Below are 9,053 nucleotides of genomic sequence, written 5' to 3' on the forward strand. Positions count from 1 at the left end.
CATGGTCCTTGGCTCTTCAAGAAGATAGCTGGTCGACATGACAAACACACCTGGCAGGTCATGAGAGAAGGTAATATAGAAAAGCAGACCTTCTTTTTGTTCCCAGCTAACATAACATTAATCATTACAAAAATACTCAATACTCTCCTAAGTATGGTATATGTTGATGATTAAAAACACAGGTTTTAAAGCCACACTCCTTGTGTTCAACTCCTAACTACTCTACTTCCTAGCCATGTGGCATCTGGCAAGTTACTCAAGTTCTGTGCCTCAATTTCCCTAGCTTTTCAATAGAGGTACCAGTAGAAGCTATTTTATAGAGCTGTTATAAGATTTAGTTACTTAATATAAAAGGTATTCAGATTAATGTCTGACATACAGTAGAATGATATAGGGTTTCCTGGTATTAAGGTACAAATTAACTTATTTTATCCTCAAATGATGCTAATAATAGGCAAATTGCTTGCATGTGATAAAAAGAAAAAACAAACAAACAAACAAACAAAAAACTAGAAAGTATTTTAGCTGGTATTAGAACTGAAGCTGACTCCAAAACCTGCAATCTTTTCATGATGATTTTAACTGCTTGGAAATAATGACTCACTGTATGTTAGGTCTAATGCTACACCTAACAAGCTGAGGTTATTTTGAAAACAGGCCCCTACAAAATATCCAGGAGCAGGTGTGAACGTGCCAGTATCCCTCCAATCACATTCCGCTGCACTTGTCTTCTTTGTCTCTGGGCTTGTGGGCTCAAATTCCTTTTTCTAAAGTGTAAGTATGTGACTTTTGTACCACCAGCCTCCTAAGTAAGATGCACATCACTGATGAATGTAGTTGCTAAATACATGTGTGGAGAGATTACTCTTGCAGTAATCCTGTCTCATGGGGATATAAACCCATTTCTGCAAATAAACAGAAAAAAGAAATCCTCTGACAACACAAATTAATTGTCATAAAAGCTCCAGCATTAAAGGCAGGTACTTGCACTCTCCTTTCAACACCTAACAACTTTGATTTAACACACCACACTTGATTATCTGCTTATTCATGTTAGAACGTATTTTAAGTTTCAAATTAGAGAAGAGATAGGGGTTTTGTTTGAATCAGGCAGACTGACATTTACAAGAAATTATAGATAATAACAATAAATTGCTATACGAAAAATTCAGACTAAAGATAAAGTATGTATTTCCAGATAGCACAGACATAATCACAGTGGTAACTGAGGATTATCAAGCAATAGTTAAATGATGTTTGGCATTCTCCATGATGAGGCAGCTTAGAAAGATCTCCATCACACTATATTGAAATAAGCTCATTTTTGACTTGTGAAACCAGATTCTGGTTATCTAGGAAATACTTGCCCCTTATAATGCTAGATAAATTAAATGATAATTTAATATGTCTGTATAGAACACAGCTGTTCTATAGCGATCATTAAGCATATACATTTTCTTATTAAAATGAATACTCATTCAAATAGAGGCTGAAATTTCACCAAGAGGCTATTCACAAGAAACATCGGTCACTCTTGATAATATACATTATAATTAGTTTTATAGATATTACATTTAATGTTCAGAGTAGAGAAGAAACATAACAGAAATCAGGAGGCCTGCAGATATTGAATCCAGTACAGAAAATAACTTCTGAAATTGTATTCTGTTCTTCTGCTTCCTTAGCTAGTAATTTGGTTCTGATTGGGAAAGAAAAATCTCAGAAGACTCAGAGGTTCAAATCATATTAGCGCTCAAAAGTTTGGATGTGTCTTCAAACCTCCTGGGCCTGAAAATATTGGCTGGAAATGCCACGAAAAACAGCTTCTTCACAGCGTTTCTGGCAGTTCGACTCCTGCTCCTGGCTGGAAGTTCAAGTGCAGAGACGCATGAAATTGAACAATGATAATAATAAAAACTTCTCTGAAACCATTTTGAAGCTGCAAAAAGTGGGATTTTAGGTCTATCTAATCTGGGGAAATGGCTCAGGTACAATTTTATAGTTAAATGGGTTCATCTTCTTTCCTTCTTTCTCATTCGGTTCCCACTGCCTGATAATTTTACCCTTTTAGTAAGGAATTCAAACTTCAGCACCACTGAACGAATACCTGCTAATTATTTGGACTTTGATTAGCTCATCCGTTGGCTAGCAAGATCCCTTTGTTCTGTCCTTTCTTTGTGAGCAATCGGAAATTCAGTTCAATGGGCCTTGTTCTTCTTTCACATCTATGCATGAATACGTCATGAGAGAAATGGTTAAAGTTACGGGGTGAAGTACAATGGATTTTGAAGAATTGTGTCTGCATTTCATTACTCCTAGACCCTCTCCTTTGTGTTATTAGTGGGGAATACAATGTTAGAGTCTACATCCAAACACTCCCTGGGGCCATTTCTGGAGAAAGGATATTTATGTACAAAAAAGGTAGACACGTCAGTAGTAAAGTTCTCATGAGAATCTTAAAATACTGTTCCTAATATAGGGGCCTGCAAAAGGAAAAATGGATGTAATCCTATTTGTCCCTCTTTCAGTCTAGTTCCTGTCTCTCCTCTCTAAAATCTTTAAGTACTATTTCTAGGGTATGAAAAGAAAGTTCTCTTGGAAGATAGTAAAGGCGAATGAGAGATTTGTTAAAATTTATAATCTTACAAAAGGAATATTTATGGTACCTTTAATGGAAGCAGATGTTAAACATTACCTATCTGTCACTTTTCAACAAAGAAGGGGACCCTCCTCAGAAGCAAATTCTACTATGATAACTTAACTGAGAAATTCCCTGGGGACATCTTCATGCAGAGCCTCTCAATTATATAATGATTTAAGATGGTACAGATGGGTAGTGGTGAACAAAGAATATATTTATTTAAATAGCTATGATTTCATGAAAAAGTTACTAAAATTTCTAATATTATTTTCCAAAATCAATCATATATGTTTAGGCTCCATAAAAGGCTTTTTTTTTGAAGTTGCAAAATATTGAAAATCTTTTATAATTTGTTCACACATGACATTTTGTGTGGTTGTATAAATGCTCTGTTCATTTTTCCTTCCAGACATATTCATTTAGTCAAGGATTATTTTTATATAGACGGATTATGGTGATTTGAAATTTCCAAAGGAGTTTTCATTCACAATAAATACTGATGATTTTAGCCTACTGAGAAGTTGTTTATAGCAGTTTGTTTTCTAGCCCAAGTCCATAAGTCTAGCTTTAGAAGCAGCAGGCCCGATAAACCAAGAAAGAACTATTTTATGGGTGATCCAGTAACTCGAATTGCCAGAAAAAAGAGAAAGTAAAGAATTTTAAGAAAAGACCACTATTAACTGGCTCATACACTAGATGGCATTTGCCTTCATCTGTGGAATAATTGGACCAGGGGACTACAAATCCATTGCAATGCAAAGTTTTCTGTACCAGACAGTTAATGCACCATCAGTCAGCTAGTAGGAATAGTTTCTGTGTTGCAGCCTAAGTATGTTTTCATTCAGCTCATTTGCACTTCAAAGCTGAAGTCGATAATTCAGGCCCAAGTAGGTGCAATTTGGGCTATTTCCCTTTTGTAGGATATGAACACAAGCTGAGAAAATCTCTAAATTCATTTGCACAAGGCATTACTGGCCAGAGTCAGCAAAGCAGAGACGCTGCCAATTTCCTATAGGTAAGTATTACTGCCATGAATAAATCCTTTAGGAGCAGGGTACTCCAGATAAACATGGTTTGCTCTCTATTGGTGATCAATAATTTTACTACATAAAACATAAGATAGTCTTTGCTTTACTACAGATCTGAGTATCTTATCTTCAGCAAAACACCTGTGTGGTAGATTAACAAGCCCAACCAATCATCTTCACGAATTAGGAAGAGTTTGGTGGGTGGGAAGATGGAAAATGTGCCGGGAAAGGGGAGCTCTCTCTAAGTCGGGGACAACAGGGCTAGATTATTATCAGAAACTACAAGCACCAGAAATGTGGTGGGAAAAGGCAGTTACAACCCTTTTTATTCAAACATCATTTGACAAAATTTCCCAGCGGCCACTGTAGTACCACGTAACATCTATGAAATGTTGTGTTTCTGGTACATTGTTTTATGTTATTTTATTCTAATTAAAATTTTACTGAAATGTGCTAAGCATCTGTTTTGTGCACTGAAGCCACATAGCCCAAATTTCACAGGACAGTCCTGCAAAGTCTGCCTCACAGTTATACTATGCCTCCACCTGTACATTACAGTCAACACACACACTTGCTAGTCACTGCGTTAGAGAATTACACCAGCATTATTTTAGGAGCTACCCGTGTGGTTCTGTGAGATATGATTGCATTTAAAGTGATTGCCTCAACTCACTCAGCATGGTTCTTTGAATTATTTTTAAGCCAACACCTACTGGGTGTTTTCTTGTGCCCAGGAACTATGAGAAATGCATGACCTCATTTACTCATTACAGCATCTTTATGGGCAGTGGGCTAGCATTGTACCCATTTTACAGATGAAAAAATTGAAAGACAATGAGATTAGGTGACTTGTACAAAGTTAAATCACTTGCTCAGGTTTTTCTGGCAGAATGAAGATCTTAAATTAAATCTTATGATTCCAGAGTGAGAGCTTTTATATTAAACGCACTGCCTTCTGTATCTGTGACACAAGGTAACACACTTGTCATGTTGCTTGGGATACACACCAACGGCTTTTTTACAAGAGATATGAGCATTTTCAAAAGGGAGTCTCTCAAATTGTGATGATGTCTGTCTGGGCTTCTCATATGCCCCCCATCCTGGCTCTCCCCCACCTATTCCATTCCTCTGTCTACTCATTCTCCAACACCCAACTTTGTTTAAATTGGGTCATTTACTTAATGCCAGTTGAGTACCTTATCCTCCACTTAAAGAGCTCCACATGTTTCCTTGCCAGAAATGCCACCTCCTTTATCCTTCCTCTACCCTTGAATACTAAGATTGAGACTTTCTAGGATTCTACCTCATTACTTTGGTCCTAAATGATTTCCCTTTCCGAGGTTAACATGTGAATTCACAATCAATTGCATTCCTTTTGTTAGTACCTGGTTTCGGTAGTCTTGAAATATTTTTAATGAATCTTTCCCTAATCTCGCACCTGTATCTATGGTAATCTCATGCACACCAAGGGAGGGATAATTATTTGTAGTATTTATTGAGTGCTAGACTTCTGCCATAAATTACGATAGGGACTTCTCAAAAAGTGCCTTGGAACTACTGCGTCAAAAATAGATTATCCTGATCATTTTACAGGCCAAAAATTGAAGCTTTGAGAAATGAGTAAATTGTTGAAGATGATTGTGGCACAGTCAGGGCCCACAAATCTTTGACCCCAAAACCCATGTCTATCCAACATTATACTGACTACTCCCCCCAGACTGAAATATTTTTCACTGATTCTCTCACTAGTTCATATAACAATTTCAAAGATCACCTAGTATACTAAAAACAGAGTCTAGAATGGTCTGGAGTGAGGCTCAGGAAATTGAATTTCAGGTACACTAGCTTGATTTGGGTGGGCACGTAAATTTTCTTTGGATCCTACTAATCCCTGCCTCAAGGGTAGGAATAATCCCATCAGGAAAGGTAGACTCCAAGGTGGTCATTACCTGCTTGGGAAACCACACTTCCCTGAAGGATTTTTGAACAGTAATTATGCCCTGTGTTGCTGCAAAAATAAGAATATTTTAAGCAGAAGTTTTCACAGTGACTTTTTTTTTTTCAAATTTGCATGCTTTCCTTTGTTTCAAAATTACTGCCACCATCTAATGAAAAGAAATAGGTTAAATTAATCAAAGAAAAAAATTAGGCTGAACATCAAAAAAAAAGTCTGGTAATGGTGAGATCCATTAGACTCTATTAGAATCCCCATTGATTGAGTCATTTAAAAGAAGACTGCCATCCCCTGGAGATGATTCTGAGACAACCCCAGGCCCGGGGAGAGAGGAGCATATGGAACCCACAGGCTCCTCAGTCGCTAATGTGGGTGATTTTTTCTGAATTCCCTCATTTTGCCTTCTTGTCAACAAATCCTGCCATCATTTCACTCACATCTTTGCAGCATTTTCCAGAGCTGTTAACAGAAATCATTTCACAGAGAGTGGGAAAGAATGTCATTTTGTCATTTTCTTGGGGGAGTAGAGGGAAGAACAGGCAGTCTCTGCTTCCTGAGGCTTTCATGATGAAAAGAGAAAAGGAGAATGAGGCCTGCCTGCTAGTAGGGTGGGAGAAACAACTTTGCTTGGCAGCACTGTGCAGAAATAGTGACTAGAAACACCCCAGCCAACCTCTCTCCTGATTAACTAGAAAGAAGAACAGTTTGGGACCACATTGATACCCTCAAACTTATTGGCACTAATGAGCTGCGTGAACTTAATCATTACATTATATCTGAAAGGTAAGAGAGACCTTAATGATCATCAGGTGTAGTCTACTTCTTAATGCAGGAACTCCTTTTAATTACAGAATTCCGGTGAGATGGGCATTGGAAGCTCATTATTTCATTGAACTCTCCATCCCATGGTTAGTTGTTTCATTTGTTAAGAGAGTCTGCCTTTTATTGAGCTGGGACAGACATTCATTCATTAGCACTTGCTTTCCCCCTTGGAATAATAATAATAGAAAAAACAGTGGTAATTATGATAATGATGATGAGTAGCAGAATTTTTTTCTATATGTTAAAGATGTTATGCAAATTTACATATAAGTTCTTACTTATCATCAAAAAACATAAAGAAAATATTTAATATTACATATACTATAGGCACCATTATTTGCTCCTGTTTTACAGAAGGAAGGATTGAGACATAAATCCCTTCCACCACAGAGTGACTCATGGACAGTCACAAAACTCATCATGGGAATTAAAATTTTTAACTCATTCAAAATACATTGCCTTTTCACTCCATTCTTTTAGGTTGCACATTCCCAACTTTCTTAAGCATTTCTTAATTCATATGAGTTTCAGTCACCACGTGACTATGGTCAATTTTATTTTAGAAGTTTCTCACTTTCTTCCCTAATGTATGGAAATTTTAATAATGGAAATGTGGACTGACAAGAGCAGCATATAGAAGATTCTGCTGCCATCCCTCATCACTTTCCAAATCAAGTTTCTGCATCTGCAAAAGGTATTAATAGCAAAGATGGTAACTGACATCAGAAGAACATCACAGTACAACAACTTTAAGGAAAGAAAACACACTTGAGAAGACCCTATTGCAATTTTCAGATCAAAAGGATTCTTTTATTTGTTTGAAATGTCACAATTTTCTCAGTAAAAGTGAGTATAGAACTTAGTTGAAATGATTCCCTAGTCCATTTGAGGATATGGAACTACACCTCCCTCCATTTGTCAGACTTGGAGGTGAATGTGCTCCTGTCTCAGCTGCCCTGAGTGCAGCCACACAGGGCTTGTGAATTCAAGAGCTTTACCATAAGCTTCTGATGAAGTAATGCTGCTAGGAGGAGCTCGGGCTTTCGGGTTAATCAGGAAGAGAAATACGATCTAGCTGTGATTGTCTTTGGGTGGCCAAGAAAAACCAGGGAGCAGGGGGCCAGAGGATGCATAGGTACTACTCACACAACTATAGTCGGGGTTGGGGCTGCTACACAAGTCTGGCTGCTGAAGCCTTTGCCAGAGACTCTCAGGTGAGCTCTGATGCTGATATGAAAATTGCGCTGAACAAGAACCGGCCTTTGAGGAAAGTCCAGGGGTGGATGGGGGAAGTAAACTAGGATGCTTTCAATGAACTCATACACATTCCAGGCAAGTAACAAGACCAGTGCCAAAAGAGGCAGATAGATCTCATCAAAAGGGAAAAATAACAGTAGTAGCAGTTATAGCAATAAAATGATACTATGGATAATAGAGTAACATGAGTAACATGAGGATTCCAACATGGAGATAAGGAGAAAAGGCGGCCTTCGGAGTGAGGCTACTGTTATGCCTTTCCACGTATATTCCCATGTCCTTTTCCACGTGGCTTCGTTGTCCAAGGATCTTCAAGAAATTGTCCTGAGAGAAGCACCCTGGTTCCATGAAAAGTAGACACAATTAAATGTGGGGAGTTATGAATTACAATGCTGGTTATTAAGTATTAGTGTGGTTGGAGACACTGTCTATGATCATATACATATAAAATAAATATGTCATATATACATATATATGTATATAAAATAAAACCAGTAATGCAGGTTTCTTAAAAATAATAATTAAAAAGCCCACCTCTTTTGTTCTACCTCTAAAATTATTGAGTCGCTCTTCCAGAGGCAATTCCTTGTTATTCTTTAAAACGTTTCTTCTTGTGGAGGTAGCATCCCTTGTTCTATGCAAGGTGCTGATATAACTCTTTCTTAATTTATAACATCTAGGTAGTGCCATTTCCTGTCTACCGAAGATGAATATTTAGCTCACTTATATTACCCTCACTTCCATCTACCATTCACTTTTTAGTTAATATTCCAGTTTTTCAGGTAGTTATCATTATTTTAAACAATTTCTTAAAAATATGTTCAGTGCTCACTTCAGCATCACATACACTAAAGTTGGAATGATACAGAGATGAATACAGCCCCTGCTCAAGAACAGCGTGCACATTTGTGCAGATTTTTATATTTTTATGGAATAGAATTCAGCCTTAAAAAAAGAGTAGAATTTTAAGATATGCTGCAACATGGATGAACCTTTAAGACATTAAGATAAGTGAAATAAATTAGACACAGAAGGTCAAATATATGATTCTACTTAGAGAGGTAACTAGAGTAGTCAAATTCATAGAGACAGAAAGTAGAATGGAGTTTGTTGGAGACTGGAGAGAGAGAGAAACAGGAAGTTGTTGTTTAATGGTTATAGAGTTTTACTTGGGGAAGATGAAAAAGTTCTGGAGATGAATTGTGGACATGGTTGCATAAAAATTTGAATATACTTAATGCCACCTAACTGCAAACTTAAAAATGAGTAACATGGTAAATTTTATGTTATGTATAACATCTATAAGTGCATACATATTAAAGTACATACAAACAATATCTTTTTATTATTC

General features: G+C 37.0%; 1 non-coding gene across 1 annotated transcript; it reads left to right on the forward strand.

Annotated features, from left to right (window-relative positions):
• The first annotated feature begins 8,526 nt into the window (after positions 1-8,526).
• Positions 8,527-8,630, forward strand: LOC123621969. The gene has a single exon (XR_006729347.1). It is a non-coding gene; the product is annotated as a U6 spliceosomal RNA (small nuclear RNA).
• Positions 8,631-9,053: the final 423 nt, after the last annotated feature.

Source organism: Lemur catta, chromosome 16 (genome assembly GCF_020740605.2).
Source record: "Lemur catta isolate mLemCat1 chromosome 16, mLemCat1.pri, whole genome shotgun sequence".
Lineage (NCBI taxonomy): Eukaryota > Metazoa > Chordata > Mammalia > Primates > Lemuridae > Lemur > Lemur catta.